At 37.2% G+C, this 24,457-nt stretch overlaps 2 long non-coding RNA genes across 3 annotated transcripts in view; one reads left to right on the top strand and one right to left on the bottom strand.

Annotated features, from left to right (window-relative positions):
- LOC138152930 (uncharacterized) overlaps positions 1-24,431 on the top strand; it is a 154,917-nt gene extending 130,486 nt beyond the window's left edge. Inside the window, exons 2-3 of the long non-coding RNA XR_011166251.1 lie at positions 17,926-18,013; positions 23,771-24,431. This is a non-coding gene — a long non-coding RNA (uncharacterized lncRNA). The remainder of the gene's footprint in view (positions 1-17,925; positions 18,014-23,770) is intronic.
- Positions 1-24,457, bottom strand: part of LOC138152929 (uncharacterized) — a 137,917-nt gene that overhangs the window by 10,350 nt on the left and 103,110 nt on the right. The window lies entirely within an intron of this gene.

Genomic DNA, 24,457 nt, shown 5'->3' with positions numbered 1-24,457 from the left:
TGAGAATATAGGAGATGTCTTGACATGCATGTAAATTAGATTTAAATTGTGTTCCAGGCTGCAGAACCCACAAAATGACACAGAGAAGCTAACCTACGATTGAGGACAGCCCAGCAGGCCAGGAGGAATTGGCCAGCACAGCTCTCTGGGAGCCTAGCCCAGCCCCACACCAAGGCTTTAGCCCCAGGGTGGGACTGACCAGCCACTGGACAGAGGGACTCCAGATCAGCAGCAGCTGTGGCCATTTCCAGATTTATCAACACACAGATGCAAAGGACAAAGTGAGAGGTCAATGCAGTCTGGACTTTGGGACCCAGTAAGTGGGAGTGTGTGGCTTTTGCCCCCAGGGCCAGAAGTCGCTGAGACACAGGCACAGCCAGCCAGCTCCACTGGAAGCTTCAGCTCCTGGCCTGCAGAGTATAAGGAGACCAAGCACCAATCTGAGGGTTACTAGCTCTTGCTTTAACCTTCTTGGATCTGGATTGCAGTCTAGGGTGGAGGTCCTGGGGTGTTTGTCCAGCTTGCCAGAGCGTGTGGAGACTTCAGAAAGGGCGCCCATCTAATACCTCCAGCAGCTGGGAAAACCCCAGCGTTTGGGATGAAAGCTCCCCTGTCTGGTGGCAGAGTTCTACTGTGTCAAAAAGGTCAAGTGACTGAGGGGTGAAATGACCAGGCAAAGGAAACAAAGTAGACAGAAGATTCCAATATTAGACTCCTATTTTGGGGACAAAAAGGAGCAAAGCATGGAACAGGAGGAAGACAGTGAAGGCAGAACTCCTGCACCAAAAGCTTCAAAGGAAAATACGAGCTGGTTACAGGTCATAGAGGATCTTGAGAAGAAGATAAGAGAAGTGGAAGAAAAATAGGGAAGGGAAATGAAAACAATGCAAGAAAATTATGAAATGAGAGTCAACAGCCTGAGGAAAATCATGCCTTAAAAAATAGACTAACTCAAATGGTAAAAGAGACTCAAAAAGGCAATGAGGAGAAGAATGCCTTAAAAAGCCAAATTTGCCAGATGGAAAAAGAATCTCAAAAGCTCAATGAGGATAATTACTGCTACAGAATTAGATTGGAGCAAATGGAAGCCAATGACTTGATGAGAAATCAAGATGCTGTTAAACAGATCCCAACAAATGAAAGAATAGCAGGCAATGTGAAATATCTCATTGGAAAAACCACTGACCTGGAAAATCGATCCAAGAGAGATAATTTAAAAATTATTGGCCCACCTGAAAGTCATGATCACAGTGAGAACCTAGAAATCATCCTCCAGGAAGTTCTCAAAGAAAACTGCCCTGATGTTTTAGAACCAGAGGGCAAAATAGAGGTTGAAAGAATCTACTGATCACCTCCTGTAAAAGATCCCAAAAAGTAAACTCCTAAGGATATTATAGCCAGGTTCTGGAATTCCCAGTTTAAGGAGAGAATATTACAAGCAGCTAGGAAGAAATAATTTAAATATTGTGGAAGCACAATCAAGATAACCCAGCATCTGGCAGCTTTTACACTGAGGGATTGAAGGGCTTGGAATATGATATTCTGGAGGTCAAAGGAGCTGGGATTAAAACCAAGAGTCACCTACCCAGCAAAACTGAATATCATGTTTCAGGGGAAAATATGGTCATTCAGTGGAATAGAGGACTTTCAAACATTTTTGCTGAAAAAAACAGAGTTGAATAGAAAATTTGACAATCAGACACAAGAAGCAAGAGAAACATGAGAAGGTAAATAGGGAAAAGAAATCATGAGGAACTTATCAAAGTTGAACTATTAACATTACTACATGAAAAAACAATAATTGTAACTTATGAAATTTTTCTCAGTAGAATAGAATATATATAGTGATATATATTATGATATATATGAATAGAAATATATGTCTATATATGAGGGTATATGGGCATATGAATACATATGTGAATGTGTGTATATATGTTTACAGGTATACATAGATAGAGGGCACAGGACCAACTTAACAGGAAGGGATGATATTTAAAAGGTGAAATTAAGAGGTGAGAGAGGAATATATTGAGAGGACATGGGGAGAGACAGAATGGGGTAAACTATCTCATATAAAAGAGGCAAGGGAAAATGGTTACAATGGACGGGAAGAATAGATGGCAAAAGGGTATGGGTCAACCTTATTCCCATTGAATTTGGCTTGAGGAGGGAATGAAATACACACTATATATGGTATCTCACCCTCCAGGAGAGTAGGGGGGGAAGGGAATAAGAGGGGGGATGATGGAAAAGAGGACAGTGTGGGGGGAGGAGGGAAGTTGGAAGCACCCACTTTTGAAAAGGGATGGGATCAAAGTAGGGAATATAACAAGTGGGAGGTGGGATAGGTGGCAGGGAAATATAGTCAGTTTTTTACAATACATCTACTATGTTATTGTTTTGCATTAGCCACACATGTACAACCTATACTGAACTGCTTATCTTCCCAGTAAAGGTGGGTGACAAGGGAGGAAAGGAATGAATCTGGAATTCAAAGTTTTTAAATCAAATATTAAACTATTATTAAACTAAAATCAAATAATATACTATTAATAATACTATTTTACATGTAATTGGGAAATAAGATATACAGGCACTGGGGCATAGAGATCCACTGGAAAAGTCAAAACGGTTTTGGGAGAAAATATGGGAGAGAGCAGATTGGAGGAGGGGATATCCTATGGGACTGCTATTTTGGGGAGGTGGATAGGGGGAAAATGGGGAGAAAATTTGTAACTCAAAATCTGGTGGAAATAAATGATGTAAATAAGAAGTTAATAAAGCATTAAAAAAAATAAATTGTGTTCCATAGAGAAAGAAGGAGTAGATATGAGAGATATTGCGGAAGTAGAATTGACAAAATGTGGCAATTAATCAGTTATGGACATTGAGGTTAGTATTAAGAGTTGAAGATGATTCTGATGTTGTAAATCTGAGCATCTGGAAGGATAGTGGTACTATTCATCTGTTTTTTCTCCTTTGTGATTTTTAGGCTAATATCTTTTGTGTGACAATTGATCTCTTTGTCAAAGCCTTAAGTTATTCTGCAGCTCAATGTGTTCAGTTATATGTCATCTTTGAATAGAATATTCTGGGAAAACTCATCAACTTCATATGTTGAATTAATTACTCTTCCATTGATATTTCCCACCAGAATGGCTCAATGACAGCAGTATTTTTGATGAACAAATGTTTTCTAACTCCCTTAATATTCATAATCAAAGGATCAGTGAATAAAGTTAACACTGAAGTTGCTTCTATCATAGTTTATATATTTGGAGTTCAAAGTGATGTGAAGCATTCTCTATTCCAACCCTCTCATTTCGTACACAGGGAATTGAAACAAGGGGAGGTCAAATAACTTGACCCAGGTTATACAACCTTGTTTTTCTGATTTCACCACTAGCATATTTTTTTTCCATTTTTCCATAATGCCTCCAAGATTCTTTTATAGACATAAAAGTTCTTAGGAGGCATCTTTTAGGAGAAAATCCTTTAAGGTCATATTTGAGTCAACTGAATTGTTTTTATTTTGTTTTGAAAGCAACAGAAACAAATATTGCTGGATATTATGTTTTGTATGCCTCTCAGTCAATTTTTTGGCTGTGATGACACAGTTTGCTGTAGAAAATCATCTGTGAAAGACTGCTTGTTTATATCATTTACAAAAATGAAAACTTGTAAATAAAGTGTCTTCTCAGCAACTGAGAAGTAGATAAACACTTTATTTTATATAAATGTTGGGAAGTATTGCATTGTACAAAAAAACTAATAAAAATTAAAGGAAATATGGGAAGTATTAAATAAGGTCATATAAAGTCAAAAAATAGAAAAAGTAATATATTATACACTGACTACAATAGAGTAAGGGTCTATTAGATGCCACAGTGAATAAAACATGAGCCCTGGAGTCAGGAAGGCCCAAGTATAAGTCTCATCTCACATACTTACTAGATGTGTGACCCTGGGCAAGTCACTTAACTCTGTTTGCTTAAGTTTCTGCATCTGTAAAATGAGGTAGAAAATGAAATTGCAAACCACTCTAATATATTTGGCAAGAAAATCCCAAAAGGGATCATGAAAATTTAGACATTACTAATAAAAAAGGTAAATAATAATAGCATTAAATGACAGTAAAACTCAGACATAAAATGGTTTGTTAAAATTGACATGAAGTGTTCTTTACCTTTCTTTAAATTATTTAATTTATAATGATACCTTTTAGTGATTTCTTAATATATTCTGAGAGACAAAGAGAGATAAGGAAAATATCAACAACAAATCAGTTTAACCAACACATGAAATGAATCCAGTAGAATATGCATCATTCCACATCTGTAGTTCTGTAGTCCCTTACCTCTGTAAAGTATAGATATAGGCGCATGAGGTGCATGTTCCTCTCTTTTTAGGAGAAGCTCATACTTTATAATTATAATTTGTTCAGTTTCACTTCTTTTGTCTCTTTCTATTTATACATCTCAGGTCATCATATATGTTGTTGTTATTTTTGGTTCTGTTTATTTCTCTTGCCATTAATTCATATAATTCTTCCTATTATGAGAGTTCTTCATGTCCACTGTCTCATTGCATAGAAAGATTCTATTACATTCATGTATCACATTTTGTTCAATCATTCCTAAATTAATGGATTTTATGTAGCGATATTTTTATTTTTTTCCTCAGCTCTTTGCTACCACAAATAATGATAGAGTTTGGTGTTCTGTCCTAACCATTCTTCCTGAATATACACAGAAGCAGGATCTCTGAATTAAAGTTTATTGTACATTATGGTTATTTTCTTAGAATAATTTCAAATTTCCTTCCAGAATAAATAGGATAATGCTAAGATCACATCTATTCAAATTTAAATTGTGATTGTGTTTCCACAATTGCTCCAATGTTGGTTATTCCCATATTTTTGGTCATCTTTGTCAATTTTCTTGTGTGAAGTAAAACCTTAAAGTTTTTTTTAATTTTTCTTTTTTTTACTTAAAAAAATGCTTTATTAACTTTTGATTTACATCATTAGTTTCTGCCAGATTTTGAGTTTCAAATTTTCTCCCTGCTTTTCCCCCACCCACCACCCCAAAATAGCAGTCCCACAGGTGATCCCCTCCTCCAATCTGCTCTCTCCCATATTTTCTCCCACACCCCTTTTGACTTTTCCAGTGGATCTCTATGCCCCAGTGCCTGTATATCTTATTCCCCCCCCCTTTTTTTTTAAAGCAATTGGGGTTAAGTAACTTGTTCAAGGTTACACGGCCAGTTATTTCTGGATATGGTGCTGAATGTCTGAGCCCGGGATTCAATCTCCAAGTCATCCTGAAACTGGAGCCAGTGCTCTTACTCGCTGTGCTACCTGGCCGCCCCTTTAATTTTTCTTATTAACGATTTGTCACAATCTTTCATGTGATGAGTCACAGTTTGCTATTCTAATTTTAAATTTTTTTTGCTTATAACCTCTAACCATTGAGAAATTGCTTCTACTCATCTTTGTGTGTGTTTCTCTATATATCTTGGATATCATCCTCATCAGAGATATTTGATGAGAGCAATTTTTCACCTCAGTCAGCAACTTCCATTTCTATCCTCATTACATAAGTTTTATTCTTATAAAAAAGTTTTTAAATATCTCATAATTAAAATAATCTGTTTTTATCTTTTGTGATCTCCTCTATCCCTTGTTTAGTTAAGAACTTACACTCTAGGGGTGGCTAGGTAGTGCAGTGAGTAAGAGAGCTGGCCCAGAAGTCAGGAGGACCAAGGATCAGTTCCGGCTTCAGATACTTAACACCCACACAAAATAACTGGCCATGTAACCTTGGGCAAATTACTTAACCCTAATTGCTTTAAAAAAAATAAAGAACTTACACTCTAGCTTTAGCTCTGATACATAACTGATGTAGTTTGGGGTTTTGAGGGTGGAACAGGGCACACTGGCATAAGACTACAGAATGATGTCTGCGTATGGTGTTTAATGAGAGAAGAGAGGGGCCACAGTGGGCAGGAACCATCCTAACTCTCTGGATATTGGTGTCCTAGGACAAACCTCACTTCTCCCCGTGGTAGCTACAGCTGTGCTTAGGGGAAGATGTTAGCTATGTTGAAGAATTTAAGGGACAGTTGTGTGATTGAGAAATTATACTTGTTCTGTTTGATTGAAGAGAATAGAACTAGGAGCTATGGATGGAAGATGTAGAGAAGTAAATTATAGCTTAATATATGGTAAAACTTCCTGCCTATTAGAGCCAAGAGTGGAATGGAGTATTTTCCTTAGGATGTAGTGTATAGTTATCCCTCTCCCATCATGACTTTTCCCATCATGGTTTTGATATATTGTGAGTTGGCATAAAAAATTAAATGGGAATTTGGGGGGAGTTTTATGGAAGCCGCAGATGATATGTGAAGACCAGCAGGTAACACAGAAAAAAATAGAATTTCAGAAATGAATAAGTTATGTGTTTAGTATTGTATAATATCAACATATTTTATCTTTAAATACCATAATAATTCAGACCTTCTCTGGTATGGAGGGAAGGCCAAACGTTGTAGGTGAATTTTCCTGATCGCAGGGGCACCATACCCCTAATCCCTGCAATGTGGAAGGGGTAATTGTATTTTTTTTTCTCTAGAGCTGTGCAAGTGAACCATTTTTCTAGGTGAGGTTGTAGAAGGGTCATGAAAAGGTTGAACTAGATGGTATCTGAGGTCCCTTCTAAATCTGAGATTCTAGAATTCTGTGTTTGCCATAGCCAACAGATCCACAGCCTAGATCATCTGCTGCATTTAGCTTGGCTGATTCTTGTAGCTCAGGCAGATTTCCAAATTCATCACTGAAGCTTTTCCAGTTTGAAAGAGTCTATCCAAATTAGTGTTCCATTGGCATAACTTTCAAGAATACAGAGCAGCATGCATACTTGGATAAGACATAAGAGTAGGGCTTTAATGGAGGTACAAAGTAGTATTTTTCAAAATTTATACTAATTTTAAAATATGAGGAGTGGGATGTAGTGAACAGGGAGCCAGACTCTGGCTAAGTAAGGAAAACTGTATTCAATTACCAACTCTGATTGTGTGACCCTGGGTAAGTCACTTAATATCTCAGTGCCCAGGGGAACTCTCAAAGGTTCATTAAAAGTTGCAGAGAGGGTGCTTATCTGCATCAGAAAAGCAATTTCCTTTTTTGACATTTTTTTTTGAGATCCCTACTTCAATGACATATCTAGTATAGAAAAAAGAAAATATTAACCATTCACTTGGATTAAGTAATATGTTTTAAAGATGGTGTCAAATTAATTGGAAAATATTTATGGACTACTTAAAGCCTGACCTCCAATAAATGCTTTAACAAGACATCTCAACATTTACCCTTGTTGATGGAGATTAAAAAAAATCAGCAAGTAGTAATAATGCAAATAAAAGAAACCAGTTTTAACAATGTTTCAGAAATTTAAACTAGATGAAGTAGATTTTATGTTGTAAATGTTATATTTTCATAGTTATTGACTGTATTTTAAGTGGATTTTAAAGGCAAATAAAAATCATCATGATAACAAAAACATATTTATAGAGGATATGCCAAAAGTCCTCATACAGCTTTATGGTCTATTTTAACAAGGAGGAGCAGGTCAGCCTTGTCTATATTCATCTCCAGGCTGAGTGATTTTCTCTAGCCTTTTTCTACAATGCCCTAGAAACCTCTTCATCCTGGAAGCTCACTCCACCCTGGACTTAGCACACTGGAAATATCTATCCTTGTGGCCTTCCCTCTGATTGACTGATTTCTCCCAGAACTTCCAGCTTAAGGATGAGGCCTTGACCAGCCATTTCTTCATTACTCTCAAGGTCATACTCCTGTCTTTCTTCTGAGATTTTTTTCTACAAGGCTCCTACACCATGTACCTTCATCCTCACCTCCTTTTCCAGTTTGATTTTATGTGTTGTCTTCCCCTACTATCATGTAAAATCTTTGAAGACAGTAATTAACTTTATTTCTACTTATATTTGTATTTCCAGGCCATACCATAATTCCCGGTACATAATAAACACTTAATAGATACTTATTGGCTTGATACTAAGACTTTTGGAATTCTTCATGGCTTGAAAATGCTGTCACATGCATATCATTGAATGCTTGAAAAGCATCATAAGGTAGGTTCTATAGGTATCCTTATCCCTTTTTTACACATCAGTGAACTGAAGCCGAGAATTTACATGACTGGCCCAGGGTAACATCACTATTAAGTGTCAAAGACATGATTGAGATTCAGAACTGTCCTTTCATGTTCTTTCAAATATATAGCATAAAGTTAAATATGGGATATCTGAGTAGTGTTATTCTTTCTTCCACATATAATAATCCTTCTGGCTCATATGGTTTCATTTTTTTATTTAGGAACACATATAAATAAGTTTCTGGTCTTGTCAGGCTGTAGGTGTAGAGTTCAGTTTGAGGCCAACCCCACCGATGAGAGACATGGCAGCCTTGGCCTTCTCTTTTTCAGACCTCGTCTGCTTTAGCCCTCCTTAGGCAGCCAGATGGCTTTCATTCCTCCTGCATGCTCATGATATTAGTTCTGGGCTTAGTGTAGAAACCTGGTCAGTTTAGACCTACTGTAGCTCAAAACTCCCAGATTTTAGAGATTTGCCAGCCTCAGCCTCCCTAGCAGCTGGAGACACCATGCTTGGTTTCACATACTTTCAATGATAAAAATAAACAAGCCTTACTCTAGATAAAGTAGCTATGCAACTATGGAGAAACAATAAAATTAAACATGTCACATTAAAGAAAGAGTTCTTAACCTGGAGCCCATGAATTTAGAGAGATAGATAATGATAAGTAATCTGACAGATAAAGATAGATGACTGATAGAGAGATAGAGATATACCTCTTCCTATGAATCTATAATTATATTTCAGGATAATTATTTTCCATTGTAATCCTCTTTATTTTATATATTTGAAAACAGTATTTGGAGGAGAGTTTCACCATACTATCAAAGGACTCCATGATAAACACAAAAATAAGTTAACAATACCTGATTTAAAGTTATAGCCATTGGGGGGTCGGAGTCAATATGGCAGAGTAGAAACAGGACCTCCTCATGGCTCCAGCTCTCACCACATCCAATCCATGTAAAGGGGGACTCTGAATAAACTTTGGAGATAAAGAACCCACAAAATGACACAGAGAAGCTAACCCCCTCCCCTCTTGAGGACAGCCTGGCAGGACAGCAGGAATCAGCCAGAGCAGCACTCTGGGAGCCAACCCCAGCCCTGCACTAGCCAGAGGTTTTAGGCCCAGGGCAGGAATGACCAACCACCTGCTGGAGGGACTCCAGATCACCAGCAGCTGTGGCAGTCCAGAATTATCAACACATAGATGCTAAAGACAAAGTGAGAGGTCAGTGCAGTGTGGACTTTGGGACCCAGTAGTTGGGAGTGCATTGGCTTTTGCCCCTCAAGCGAGAAGCAGCTGAGGGCTGGTGCAGCAGCCACTGCCACATAGCAGCTTCAGCTCCTTGCCTGCAGAGTGTAGAGGGACCAAGCAACCAGTCTGAATGGTAATCACTATTGCCTTAACCTGCTTGGATCTGTATTGCAGTCAAGGGTGGAGGTACTGGGGTGTGTGTCCAGCTTGCCAGAGCATATAGAAGCTTCAGAGAGGGCACCCAACTAATACCTCTGGCAGATGAGAAAACCCCAGCATTTCGTACGAAGCTCCCCTGTCTGGTAGCAGAGTCCTACTGTGGCAAAAGGCCCAAAAGTCAAGCAATTGAATGACAACATAAGCAGGCAAAGGAAGCAAAGCAAACAGAAGATTCAAACATTACACTTCTATTTTGGGGACAAAAAATAGCAAAGCATGGAACAGGAGGAAAACAGTGAAGTCAGAACTCCTACACCAAAAGCTTCAAAGGAAAATATGAGCTGGTTACAGGCCATAGAGGACTTTAAAAAGCAAATAAGAGAAGTGGAGGAAATAGTGGGAAGAGAAATGAGAACAATGCAATAAAATTACTCAATGGGAGTCAACAGACTGACTGAGAAAAATAACACCTTAAAAAACAGACTAGTTCAAATGGCAAAAGAGACTCACAAAGGCAGTGAGGAGAAGAATGCCTTAAAAAGGCCTTAAAAAAATTTCCAGATGGAAAAGAATCTTAAAAGCTCAGTGAAGAGAATCATTCCTTCAGATTTAGATTGGAGCAAAGGGAAGATAATAACTTTATGAGAAATCAAGATGCAGTTAACAGATCCAAACAAAAGAAAGAATAGAAGCCAATGTGAAATATCTCAAGGGAAAAACCACTGACCTAGAAAATAGATCCAAGAGAGATAATTTAAAAATTATTGGACTACCTGAAAGCCATGATCAAAGAAAGAACCTAGAATTCATCCTCCAAGAAATTCTCAAGGAAAACTTCCCCGATGTTTTAGAACCAGAGGGCAAAATAGAAGTTGAAAGAATCCACCAATCACCTACTGAAAATGATCCCCAAAAGAAAACTCCTAGGAATATTACAGCCAGGTTCCAAAATTCCCAGATCAAGGAGAAAATATTACAAGCAGTATAGCAGCAAGAACCCCAGCATCCCCAGGGTGTCTGCCAACACAGGTTCTTAGATCTGATTTGATATAGGAAAGCAACTCAAAATGGGTTAACAAGCTTACTTTAATCAGTTAAACATGTATCGTTTACCTAGTTCAGGGGAAAAAAGGTCAGCACCCCAAACTTCCGAATACACAGACAGAATTATCAAGTCAGAGAAACAGATCAAGTAGACAGATTTCCAAACTGTCCAACCATTACATCCATACCAAATCAACATCTGGGTTTCAACATCTGGGTTTTTAAAAGCCGAGGGGGGGGCTCTCAACAACGGCTTCCCAGAATCCAGATCAAATCACAGAACACTTCTCAAAATGAGCCCCCAAAACAAAGCTACACATCAGGGTTTATATAGCCTTCTCCTGGCTCAGAGAATGTAACAACCTTATTGACTTACTGGCCAATCAAGAAGTATCTACTGAAAAACAAGCCTCCCACCCCAGGCCCCAGGTGTACTTTAGCCTAGGGGGAGGGAAGATCTTTAAATTTACATTCCCATTACAAGCAGCCAGGAAGAAACAATTTGAATATTATGGAAACACAATCAGGAAACACAGGATCTGGCAGCTTCTACACTGAGGGATCGAAGGGCTTGTAATATGATATTCCGGAGGTCAACGGAGCTGGGATTAAAACCAAGAATCACCTACCCAGAAAAACTGAGTATCATGGTTCAGGGGAAAATATGGTCATTCAGTGGAATAGAGAACTTTTGAACATTCTTGATGAAAAAAACCAGAGTTGAATACAAATTTTGACGTTCAGATACAAGAAGCAAGAGAAGCATGAGAAGATAAAGAAGGAAAAGAAATCATAAGGAACTTATCAAAGTTGAACTATTAAAATTCATACATGGAAAAATGATCATTGTAACTGATGAAACTTTTCTCAGTATGAAAATAGTTGAACGGAATATATATATATATATATATATATATGTCTATATTAAAGGGTATATGGGCATATGAATACATATGTGAATGTGTGTATATATGTTTACATGTATACATAGATAGAGGGAATATGACAAATTTAATAGGAAGGGATGGTACTTAAAATGTAAAATTAAGAGGTGAGAGAGGAATAAAATGAGAGAAGATAGGGAGAGACAGAATGGGGTAAACTATCTCATATAGGAAAGGCAAGGGAAAATGATTATAATGGAGGGGAGGAATAGGAAGGCAAAAAGGAATGGGTCAACCTTATTCTCATTGAATTTGGCTTGGGGAGGGAATGAAATACACACTAAATAGGGTATCTCACCCTACAGGAGAGTAGGGGGAAGGGGATGAGAAGGGAGATGATGGAAGGGAGGGCAGGCTTGGGGGCAGAGGGAAGTTGGAAGCACCCACTTTTGAAAAGGGACGGGATCAAAGTAGAGAATAGAACAAATGGGAAGTGGAATAGGAGGGAGGGAAATACAATAAGTTTTTTACAATATATCTACTATGTTAATGTTTTGCATTAGCTACACATGTACAACCTATACTGAAGTGCGTATCTTCCCAGTAAGGGTGTGTGACTAGGGAGAAAGGAAATTAATCTGGAATTTGAAATCAAATGTTTAAATATATATGTGTATATATATATATATATATATATATATACGTATATACATATGTATATATACACGTATATATGTATATATATACACATATATATTTACACATATATACCCCATATATGTGTATGTATATATATGTATACATATACTATTATTAATACTATTTTACATGTAATTGGGAAATAAGATATACTGGCACTGGGGCATAGAGGTCCATTATGCTCTACTGGAAAAGTCGAAGGGGGTATGGGAGAAAATATGGGAGAGAGCAGATTGGAGGAGGGGATATCATGTGGGACTGCTATTTTGGAGCAGTTGGTAGGAGAAAAACGGGGAGAAAATTTGTAACTCAAAATCTGGTGGAAATGAATGATGTAAATCAGAAGCTTATAAAGCATTTGAAAAATGAAAAAAATTTAAAAATAAAGTTATAGTCAATGACTGGGGATAAGCAGTTGATAATTTAAATGAATTGTATACTTTGAAGGATTTGTGAAATTCCTTCCATGAACTGTGACTTCATAACATTCTTTAGTAACTACTCAGTCAACATTTGCCATATAGTTTCACAGTTTTGATATTTTTGGTCTGTTAGTATAGAATCATAGATGAAAATGGTGAATTCAAGTCTCAGATTCTCCTAAACAAATTCATAGAGGAAAAGAAATTCTTCTAAATTATTCTCTATCTCCTTAGACACTTCATCTTGATAAATTTTGACATTGCATTTTAAAATGTAAAAGTACAATAGGATGATTATCTATATGCTTAGATTGTCATGACTTGAAACAGACTTGAATCAAAGGGGTTTACACCAAGCAAATACAGAGATTGTTTAATCTAATCTCATATTTTTTCAGATGAGGAAACTGAGGCCAGAAAAGTCAAATGACATGTGCAGCTAATATTTTGCAGAGATATTATTTTTAATCTGATGCTTTCCCTACCTATAGCCATAGGTTTTAAAACAGGGGTCAGTAACCTGTCACCACACACAAAAAGATCACAAGATTTAAAGTTGAGAAGGAATCTTAGAGTTTATCCAATGAAGCCCCTCATGTTACGGAGAAAGAAATTTTGTCCCAGAAAGATCTTGCCCAGGGTCACACAGGTAGTATGCATTTGATTCTGGATTTGAGCCCAGATTTTCTGATGCAGCATTCTTTTCATTGATTCACTGATTAATACTAAGACACTTGACAAGTGGTATCTCTGGCTATAGATTCAGACATTTAAAAGTTTTGGAGACTGCTGTATAACTTGCAGGCAACTGCTACCCCTCATTCTCATTTTTTCTTTGCCTACTAGCAAAGAAAACATACCATCTGTTCCCTACCCCCCTTCTCTTTATCTCTCTCTCTCCAGCCCACAATTCTCTAGGGAGGGAATATAAGAATACTTGACCAATTACCTCTGTGAGGTTATTGACCCGTGCTCCAAACCATCTGGCATATTGACTTAAATATACAGTATTAGAGATGTTGTATGGCTACAATCATAGAATACTTTGGTCTCCAAAGAATTACAGAAGGAGTTCACTCAAAGGGTAATGGAGGGACTCATGGTAGGCATTGGTAAGCTGTAGCATATTACCAATAAAGGAAGTAAAAAGGATATCAGAGAAATGTATAGATCAGAGGGTGGGGAACCTGTGGCCTGGAGGCCACATATGGCTTTCTGGGGCCTTGGATCCAGCCTTTCGACTGAGTCCAGGTTGTACAGAACAAATCCTTTTATTAGGGTGATTTGTTCTGTGAAGTTTGGGTTCAGACCAAAAGGGCTACATGTGGCCTAGAGGCCACAGGTTCACCACACCTAATATAGGCAGAGAAAATGGTAACATATATATCTGTGTATAAAAGCGTATGTGTGTGTGTATATATATATATGTATATATATATGGAGACATACACATATATAGTCACATATACATATAAAAACACAAATATGTTTGTATATATATACACAACATTTTTGGTTATATATGACAATTTGTGACATGTGGACCACACTGTCCATGGATTTTCTTGGCAAATGTACTGGTATGGTTTGTAATTTTCTTCTTCAGTGGATTAAAGGAAACAAAGGCTAAAATGACTTAGCCAGGCTCACACAGCTAAGTGTATGAGGTTGGATTTGAATTCATTTTCCTGACTCTAAGCCTGTCATTCTATCCATTGAGCTGCTTCAAAATACAGATATCCACATCTGTGTATTTAGACATAGCTATATCTACACTTTGAGATATATATATATATATATACACACACACACACACACATATATATATACAGAAGCATGCATATTCATTCACACATGTATGTATTTTATGTGTGTTTATGTTACACACATATCACAAGTCTATTGGATAGACCACCCTAGGAAAGGTTTATGGCAGTCATGGTCAATGATAGTGTCACTCTATCCATTGAGCTGCCTCAAAATACAGATATCCACATCTGTGTATTTAGACATAGCTATATCCACACTTTGATATATATATATATATATATATATATATATATATATATACATACATATATATACACATACATATATATACACACACATATATACAGAAATATGCATGTGCATTCACACATATATGTATTTTATGTGTGTTTATGTTGCACACATATCAAAAGTATTGGATAGACCACCCTAGGAAAGGTTTATGGCAGTCATGGTCAATGATAGTGCAAAATAAGAAGAAATATAGTAGTATTACTCACAAACTACACTAATGTAGTTTGTGACAGTCAGTCACAAACAGTGATTGTGACTGAATGTATTACCAAAGAAAGTTATGGCATAGGTGAGGTTGCAGATGCATAGCAGTATATTAACCAGTGACTTCTCACCACAGAAGAGGGTTAGAGGGCTGGAGGGACTTTTTAAGGTCAACTGGGGCAAGCTACTAGATTCTTTCAACCCCTGGAATCACTTTGAAGATTTAGTTACCCTTAATGTTTGCTTCAGGAGAAGCTAGGTGGCACAGTGAATAGAATGGGGGGCCTGATGTAAGGAATATCTGAATTCACTTCTGGCTTGACACATTTCCTAGCTATATGGCCCTGGAAATTTAACCCTGTTTGCCTTAGTTTCCTCATCTGTAAATTGAGCTGGACAAGGAAATGGCAAAAAAAAAAATCAGCATCTTTGCCAAGAAAACCCCAAATGGGCTCATGAAGAGTCAGACATGACTAGTTGATCCAAAAAAAAAAAAAAAAGCTTGCTTTAGGCCTAGTTAGTTGTATAAATCTGGGTAAAGGACTTACAGGGAGGAAAATTATTCTCAAGTCTCCTTCAGTTTTTCCAAAGAAGCTTTTACCTCCTGAAAGGAACCCTACAACTAATCCATTGTTTTACCTGGATTGAGAATGACTAGCATACTCTAGCCAACTAGATCTCAGAAGCAAAGGTTTAGAGTTGGAATGATAGTGATGGTCATTGAGTCCAACACTTATTTTGTACATAAAAAAAGGCCCAGAGAGGCTAAGGGACTTGCCTGAAGTCACATAGCTATTAAGATCAGGAGGAATTCTTCAGTCCCAGGTATTCCTGACTCCCGGTAAATCACTCCATCCATTACCCCACATATGTCCCATAAACTTATCTTAGCCCAAATTCAAATCCCCAAAACCATTTCAGAAATTGAAGTGGATCCAAAACTATCAAGTTTTGAGATGGAACTCCTGGTCATACTATAGCCCAGTGGTACTGTTAGTAATACAAAGTATTTGTATCATTTATAACTCCAAAGACCTTTTATTCATTGCTGCCTTTGGTCTTCTGGAACATCCAGGGAGTAGGCAGAGCTGACAATCTCTTCATTTTAAAATTCTGCCTTCTGAAAGAATCCTTTCCTGATCCCCTTTAATTCCATAACATGCAGATTACCTCCAATTTATCTTGTATATATTGTGTTTGTAAAATATTGTTTGTATCTTGTCACCCATTAGAATGTGTTCTTAAGAGTAGGGACTGCTTCTACCTGATGCATACAGACATCCACATGCATGTATAAAGGCACACATAAATATGTATATATATGAATGTGTATATATCCACATACATTTGTGCAAGGTATACATGTATACACATATATACACATATATGCATATATATGCACACATACATACAATGCATACATATACAAATACACACAGTACCTGGCACATAGTAGGCTCTTAATAAATGCTTACTGACTTGAAACTGGATCTTCCAATTATCACTCAAAAACTCTTCCTACCATTCCATGCTGATTCTCACTAATGGAATTGGCATCAAGCTTCCAGGGGTATCTCATGACCATGTCAAAATTTAATGGGTTCCACACCACAATTAAAGAGCACTGGGACATTTCAGCATTGCCTGGAGGACACCCAAAGCTTGGATTGCAGAAACACAGACCTTGGATCTAATTTCTATGTCCTGGCTCCAGTCCTTGGTTCCAGACACAATAATCAGCTTCTTTCCACTGTGGCAAACTCATTTGAGGGAGGAAAAAATGGAAAAATGTAGGTTTCTCATCCTTCCTTTCCCCCTAAGGACTTCCTCTTCCTCTCTGCCTTCCAAATAATAGAAAACAATCTTTATCTTACCATAATACACTTTGTAGAAAATTGACTTTTCCTTTCCTTTGCTCTATTGGCCCTACATGTTAAAGATTCTACATGTCCCATTTGAGAAGGGTTTTATTTTATTTTATGCTTTTTTTTCTATGATATTTTTTTTTCTGTGTTCCAGGCAAGGGGTCTTTTTTCTTGTGTCATGGATCTCTTTGGCAGTCTGGTGAAGACTAAGGACCATAGTGGATAGGGTGTTAGGCCTAAAGTTAGAGAGACCTAAGTTCAAATCCAGCTTCATTCACCCTAGATAAAAGTCACTCAGTTTCTGTTTGCCTTTGTTTCCTCAGCTGTAAATTGGGGATCATAATAGCACCTACAATTATTGTAAGGATCAAATGAGATAATACTTGTAAAAAGTGCTTAGTACACTGTCTGGTACATTGTAGGGAATATATAAATGCTTATTACTAAATGCATAAAATACAATGCATGAGATTTCCAAGGAAACCAATTACATTGAAATGCAGTTTTCAAATTATTTTTAAAAATAGAAACAAATTCACAGACTTGAGGTTAAGCACACCAGATTAAAGTGTTTCTGTACCACTGAAATAATAGGTTCAGTCCCTGTCACTGTCCTAAAGGACTCATATACTGTCCAGTCCTGTGATTGATACAGATTCCTTCATAGTGATATCTTTCCTGTCTAATCTTCCAAGAGGTCCAAAATAATGTGATGAAAAATACAGATAAAGGAGTATTTCACTTTAATATTGACATTTGTAGATTCTGAGAACTGTGTGAGTGTATATATATATATACATATCACATCACATATATGTGATATAAATAATATCTATACCTGTATATCATATATATGTGTGTGTGTGTGTGTGTGTGTGTGTGTGTGTGTGTGTGATATTCTTTGTAATGCTCTTAGCCTGGTTCCTGGCACATCATACGTCCTTAAAAATAGCTCTTCCTTTAAGAGAGAGAGAGAGACAGAGAGAAACAGAGAAAGAGAGAGAGAAAGAGGGAGAGGGATGTTAAGATATAAAGACATATGTGTGTGTGTATATATATATATGTGTATATATATATAATACATATATATATACACTTTTTAAAAATGAAGACAGCTGATCTTAATTTAATATTTTCCTCTTTGTCTTTAGGAACTGCTGTCCCTGATCTACTTGCTTTATGAGATAAAGAAATTTGACTATTAAAAAAAAAGAGTGGATGAGACTGGACCTGGCACAGGTATTCCCACATAAGAACTTATACTAATAGCAATGATAAGGGGTTCTCAATCTGAGGTTCATGAATTTGTTTTGTTTTCAATAATTTGATAACTGTATTTCAATATATTACTGGTTTTTCTTATTCTGAAGAGTCCATAGCCTTGAACAAACTGCTAAAGGAGTCCATAACACACAGAAAGTTAAGAAACAAACCCAGTGTTAGAGATTTACCTGACAATGTAGGCTAAGTGAATTGAGCAGAGTAACTTCACCAATATGCATCCGAGACAGAATTTGAGTCTATAACTTCCCTCAGAGGCCAGTTCCCTATCCATTATGACTCTTTTAAACCTCTTAAAATAGGATTTTTTAAAAAAGAAAAAATGGTATGAATAAAGGGAAATAGAAGGGTAAGACACACAATGCAGTTTTAATTCATTAACAACTTCTTAAGAATGTCTGAGGATAGAATATTAATCATGAAAGATCATACAAAATTATGAAAGATGAACAAAGAAAGAAGTGGAGAAATATAAACAAGGATCATTTTATCCAAATAGGCTATTTGTAAATAGCCTGCTTTCTAGAGAAATTTTCGGACAAAAAGGAAAGCATTGAAAATTTTTATTAAGTGTAAGGTAACATAAAATACATTTGATCAAGTTATTCCCTACTTTTTCTCCCATTGTGCTTTAGAGGCAGCTGGGTGGCATAGAGTACTGTGCCAGGAGTCAAGAAGACCTAAGTTCAAATCTTGCCTCAGACACTCATTAATTGGGCAAAATACTTGTCTTCTATCTGTCTCATTTTCCCTATCTGTAAAATGGGGACAATACTAGCACCTCTCAGAATTTTTGTGAGGATAAAAGTAGATATTTTTTAAAGTGCTTTGTAAATCTTAAAGTGCTATGAAAAGACCAGCTCATTACTTTCTCTTGTTGATGTTCCCCTGAATACATCAATGAAGCAAATCTTTCTTTTATCAAATCTGTGAAATGTCTCTTTAAAAAACAAAAAAGTAAAGCTTTGTTAAGGATTTAAATTTTATAGTATGTGCAATCTAATAGTTGGTTTCAAGTGTTTGAAAGGCTATTATGGGAAAGAAGGATTAGATTTACTCAACTTGGTCTCAGACCAAAAATAAAAACCTAAAAACAGAAGAAAATGGAAGAATTGGCAGAGTAAAAAAAAATAGCCTTCATTTAAGAGGAAAAATCAACAAATAGAGTTATCTAAGAGTAGCATGAATGATCTTTGGAGTTAGTGAGTTCCCTTTCATTAGAGGTTTTCAAGAAGGGGCTAAATGATCACTTATAAAGTGCTATAGAGAGGATTCTTTTTTAGATGGTTTAGATGGCCTCAGAGAACTCTTCCAATGCTGAGATACTACAAGTCTAGGAATCTCTATTGCTAACTTGAGATAACAGAAACATTAACTGTCTTTAGCTTTAAGAAATTTTTAAAAAACAACCACCTCTAGTCTCTTGTATATCTTGCTTTTGTTCTTTTTTATGTGTTTCATGCCTAATTCTTTGCTAAATATAGAGAAGATTTTGCATAATGTTCTACCTTCCCTGCTTTCCATTTATACAATCAGTTAATATTCACTAGCTATGGAAGGTGGGCTTGGTCTGGCCAGAAATAGAATAAACTAATAGGAAAATTCTACATCTCTTTAAGGTCCCCTAGCTGTCTCATTTGAAAATCCAGCAAGCATGGAAATATACGGATATAATTAAGTTTGCAAATGAGCAACCAGCTCGTGGCAGAAGCTGCCATGGTCCAGGGAGTTCATGCCTGGCTAGGTACTGAATGAAACTAGTCAGGGCTGAAGGCACAGCTGGGAAGGGTTAGGTCTGGCTACAGAAAGTCTACTCCATGTAAGCAGAGCCCTGACAGCCGGAGAGGATTGATATAAGCAAGTCACTGGGGCTTTGGAGAGCAACAGGGCCATAGATGCTGCACAGAAAACACAAAGAGCTTTGATAACAGAAAATACAGAAAGGAAAATCGATGTCAAGAGTGGCAACCCCATTTTCTCTAGTCTGTTTTATTTTGGGGGCAGAGGTCATGAAAAGATGACATGGAGGTAGGAGAATCACAGCTTATACCACCTATCTGCTAAAGGAAGAAAGTTTGGAAGGGATTTATTATGGTTTCTAATCTTAATATGACTATAGAAGAGACATAGATATTCCTGACACTCCAAAGGGAAAGAAGAATGACTTGACTCAAAGATTCATTATTGTGTATCTTGGTTGATGCCATTAGTGTTGTGTTAGTGTGCAGTTTTTTTTCAATAGGTTTTTTGAATAGGCCTGGGAACCTGCTGCTTCATACAGTATTGTTTTTATGGGGAAATGAAACCAAAGTTCCAAACAAGTAACTTAGTTACAAAACACACTTTTGAAATCTGACTTCTACAATTTCTTTTGAATTAAATTTTATGTTTACTTTTAGTTTACATCATTAATTTCTACAAGATTTTGAATTACAAATTTTCTTCCCATTTTTTTCCCTACCCACCACACCAAAACAGTGATCCCAATACACTCTGGCAAATTGGTCATGCACCCCAGGACCTCCATCCTAGACCGCAATCCAGATCCAAGCAGGTTAAAATAAGAGTGATTACCCCTCAGACTGGTCACTTGGTCCTCCTACAATCTGCAGGCCAGGAGCTCTAGCACAGCCACACATCAGTGGCTGCCATGCCTCAGCCATTTCTACCTCCAGGGGGCAAAGACCGGACTGCACACCCGAACTCCTAGTTCACAAAATCCACACTGCACTGACCTCTCACTTTGTCCTTAACATCTATGCATTGATAATTCTGGAAACCACCACAGGTGCTGATAATCTGAAGTCCCTCCAGTCTGGTCTGGCTTTGCCCACCCTGAGGCTAAATCTCTGGCTCAGGCATGGCTGGGCTGGTCTGCCAGAGTACTGTGTTGACCCCTTCCAGCCAGCCTACTGGTTTGTCCTCAGGGGGAAGTTAGGTTCTATCTGTCATTTTGTGGGTTCTGTAGTCCAAAGTTTTTTGGAGTTAATTTTTATATTAATTGGAGGAGGTGGAAGCAGGAGCCACACAAAAGTCCTGTTTCTAGTCTGCCATCTTGGCACTACCGCCCATTAATATCAGACTTCTAAAATTTTGCAAGAGCCTTGTTGCATATATTTTATTACCTTTTTTTCTTAATAGTCTTTTAATTTTTTCCAATTACATGTAAAGATAGTTTTCAACATTCATTTCTATAAAATTTTGAGTTCCAAACTTTTCTCTTTCCCTTCCTTCCCTCCATCCTTCCCAAAACTGCAAATGATCTGATATAGGTTTCATACACACACACACACACACACACACACACACACACACACACGTTAAACACATTTCCCCATTACTCATGTTGTAAAAGAAGAATGAGCTTTTTGTATATATGTTAATTTTACTAAATACCTCCTTGAAATATTTCTCCTATAGAAAAAAATCAATTTGATTAACTTTTATTCCTTTAGTCCATTTACAACACTTGCCTTTTCCATGCTTACTAAACAGCAATGACTTCCTATTGCCTCCAGGATCAAAAACAGCCTACTCCAAATTTCTTCATGCAAATTTCAATTTATTTAAGCTTAAAATTGAACTAAGAGTTTTGTGACTCCCCATTTATGTTTCCCTGTTTAGCTTTGCAAGCTAAATCTGATCCTAAACTACATTTCCAACTTATCATAGATGTCTCTTTTCCCTAAACTTTACAGTCTATCCAAGTTGTCTTTCTTACTCTTGCTCATTCAGGACAGTCCATTTCCCATCTCTATGCCTTTTGAAGGCTTTCCCTCATACATAGACTGTGCTTTCAATTTACTTTCCCCACTGCACATTCCTTGTTTCCTTCAAAACTTTACTCCCATGACACCTTCTATCTGAGCCCTTTCTTTGATTCTCCCCAGAGTCCAATACTTACTATCCAGCGAGTTTACCTTGAATTTATTTTGAATATTTATGTACATATCTCTCCCATAAAATATAAGTTTCTCAAGAAAAGAGAAAATTTCATTTTTGTCTGGGACTTTGTACAGCACTTGGTACATGTTATGTGCTTAATAAAATAATCTATGCCCTTTCTCCCCTACCCTGCCCCCCAAATAATTTATGAAGTTAGTATCTAAGGTTTTCTTAATACTCAACTTTAAAATGAATGATTTTTGTTTCTGCGCATCATAGTAGCAGACTATGTTGTGCACAATATAGCAAAAGACTTGTTTTCAGCTTCAGTGTTTCTTCCCCAATCCTTCCATCTTCTGATTCTCATTGAGATCCAGCTACCTTCTGATGACAAAGCATATCTGGTTCCTGTTATAGGAAAGGGAATTTAAGATCTTCCCCGTCCCTAGGACCTTTGATAAGCTTAAGTGACTCTAAGAATTTTCCTTGATTTAAAAATATACTCTACCCCTTCATAGGCTGAACATAGTCACCTGGAGCCTGTGGCAGGAGGTTTGTTTTTCAGGAACACCCACACCTAAATACTATGTGATTGGACAGTGTGTCAAGAGGGTTGTGACATTCTCTGAGCTAGGAGAAGGCTATATATTCCCTGGTTTGAGGTTTTGCTTTGGGGCTCACTTTGAGAAGAGTTATGTGATTTGACCAGACAAGACTCTGGGCAGCCATTGAGCCCCCTGGCTTGGAAAACCCAGATGTTGGTGCTTCCCTCCCTGGTAACTGACTAGGTATGGATGTAACGGTCAGACAGTTGGAAGCCTGATCTGTTTCTCTCTCTGTATGTAACTTCTGCTTGCAGCTTGTTTGTATTCTCTGAAGTTCGGGTAGCTGACCTTTTTCCCCTGAACTAGTTAAATGACATATGTTTGATTAAAATTAGAAAATCATATCTAAGAACCTGTGTTGGCAGCCACCCTGGGTATGCGAGGGGGCTTGCTGCTACAATTCCTTTCTAGTACCGATTGTACTTTCATTCATTTCTCTTGACCAACTGATCAAAATTGGGATGTTCCTTGCTCCTCATTGCCATTTCCAAACTTTCCCTCTATCTCAGTCATTCAGTAACCTCTCCTCCTTTGGGATTCACTCAATCCTTACTTCCATAATGCAAGATTCTGGGTAGCTCTTGTCTATCAATACCTTGGACATCTTTTTATTTGTCAGTGAGTTTAGGACTTTTCTCATAGTCTTTCTCCAATTCCTTTCTCCTTAGTAGGAGAAGTCAACAAACAAATTGAAAGTATCCCCTTCATCATTTCCCATAGCACGATAACATGCCATCACATTTATACACAACAACTCTTTAAGCCTTACCCAAATTGTTGGGCATCATCTCAGATTATCATTCTTTGCCACCTCAAAAATAGCTATAAATATTTTTATACTTCCTTAGAGTTTATTTTGCTTAGGAGCAATCCCTCCCTTAAACTATTCTCCCTTATTTCCTCCCTTCACACTTTCCCCATTTCTCTCCTTTTTCTTTGAGTGAGATATATTTTTATACCCAACTATGGATGTGTATTTTTTTCCTCCTTTGACTAGCTCAGATGAGAGTGATGTTCAAGTGTCGGTCACTCCCCTCACTGTTCCTTTCTTGCTTGTATAAGCACCTACTTGTGCACGCTGATCCTATATTATATAGATGTCTAGTTTTGTATTTTCATCTAAGGATAGGAGCAACATTATAGTCCAACTTCAGAGGATGAAGCCATGCAGAAATATAAGAAATAGGCCTCAGTCCTTAGCCTTTTATCTTTTTTTCTGTTCTAGGTGAAGGAAATGGAGTTTCTGGACCTAGAGCGTTTAAATGGTCATCATGAGAGAACTAATATTACAGAGCCTAGAATCTATACCAGTTATTGTGACAATCATTCTTTGATGTTTCATGGAACTTGCTGGGACTAATACTAGGTAGGAACAGTACTATATTTGGGATTTTCCTCCAGAAACTGATGTGGTATGTGGGAAAGTATGCACTGGAGATACTGAGGTAAATATTTGTACATATCTTCTTGCTATATCCATTAAGAAAATATTCTTTCATAAAAGCTACTTTATGTTAAGTAGTTAAGTGGGTATGAAATATAGGGACAGGCCCCTAATGATGGGAGAAACATAATAACTCTTGGGGTCCTGAGCCAAAGAAAATAAAGAAATACCCCAAACCCTCTGTTACCCCTGGGACAAGGAAAGGTAGATGCAGTTACCCCCTGCGAAAAGGAGAGGTAGATGATGTAGCACCCTGACTCTGAGAGGAAGACAGAGAATAATTGCTACAATCCATTTTACAAATGGTGAAATTGAGTTTCCAAGATGTTATGGGACTTCTTTATTTTAACATCTAGTAAGCGTGAAATCCATATCTTGAACTGAGATCTTGATTCCAATTTCAATGTTCTCTAATTTATATACCATGTTCCTTTAAGCACTATTATATAGTGCTTATATATGCATATT

This window comes from Petaurus breviceps, unplaced genomic scaffold (assembly GCF_028583685.1).
Source record: "Petaurus breviceps papuanus isolate PSGF00001 unplaced genomic scaffold, PetGlider_PUasm1.0 90977, whole genome shotgun sequence".
Taxonomy (NCBI): domain Eukaryota; kingdom Metazoa; phylum Chordata; class Mammalia; order Diprotodontia; family Petauridae; genus Petaurus; species Petaurus breviceps.
Note: the sequence above shows the minus strand (reverse complement) of the source record. Positions and strands in the feature narration are given on the sequence as shown.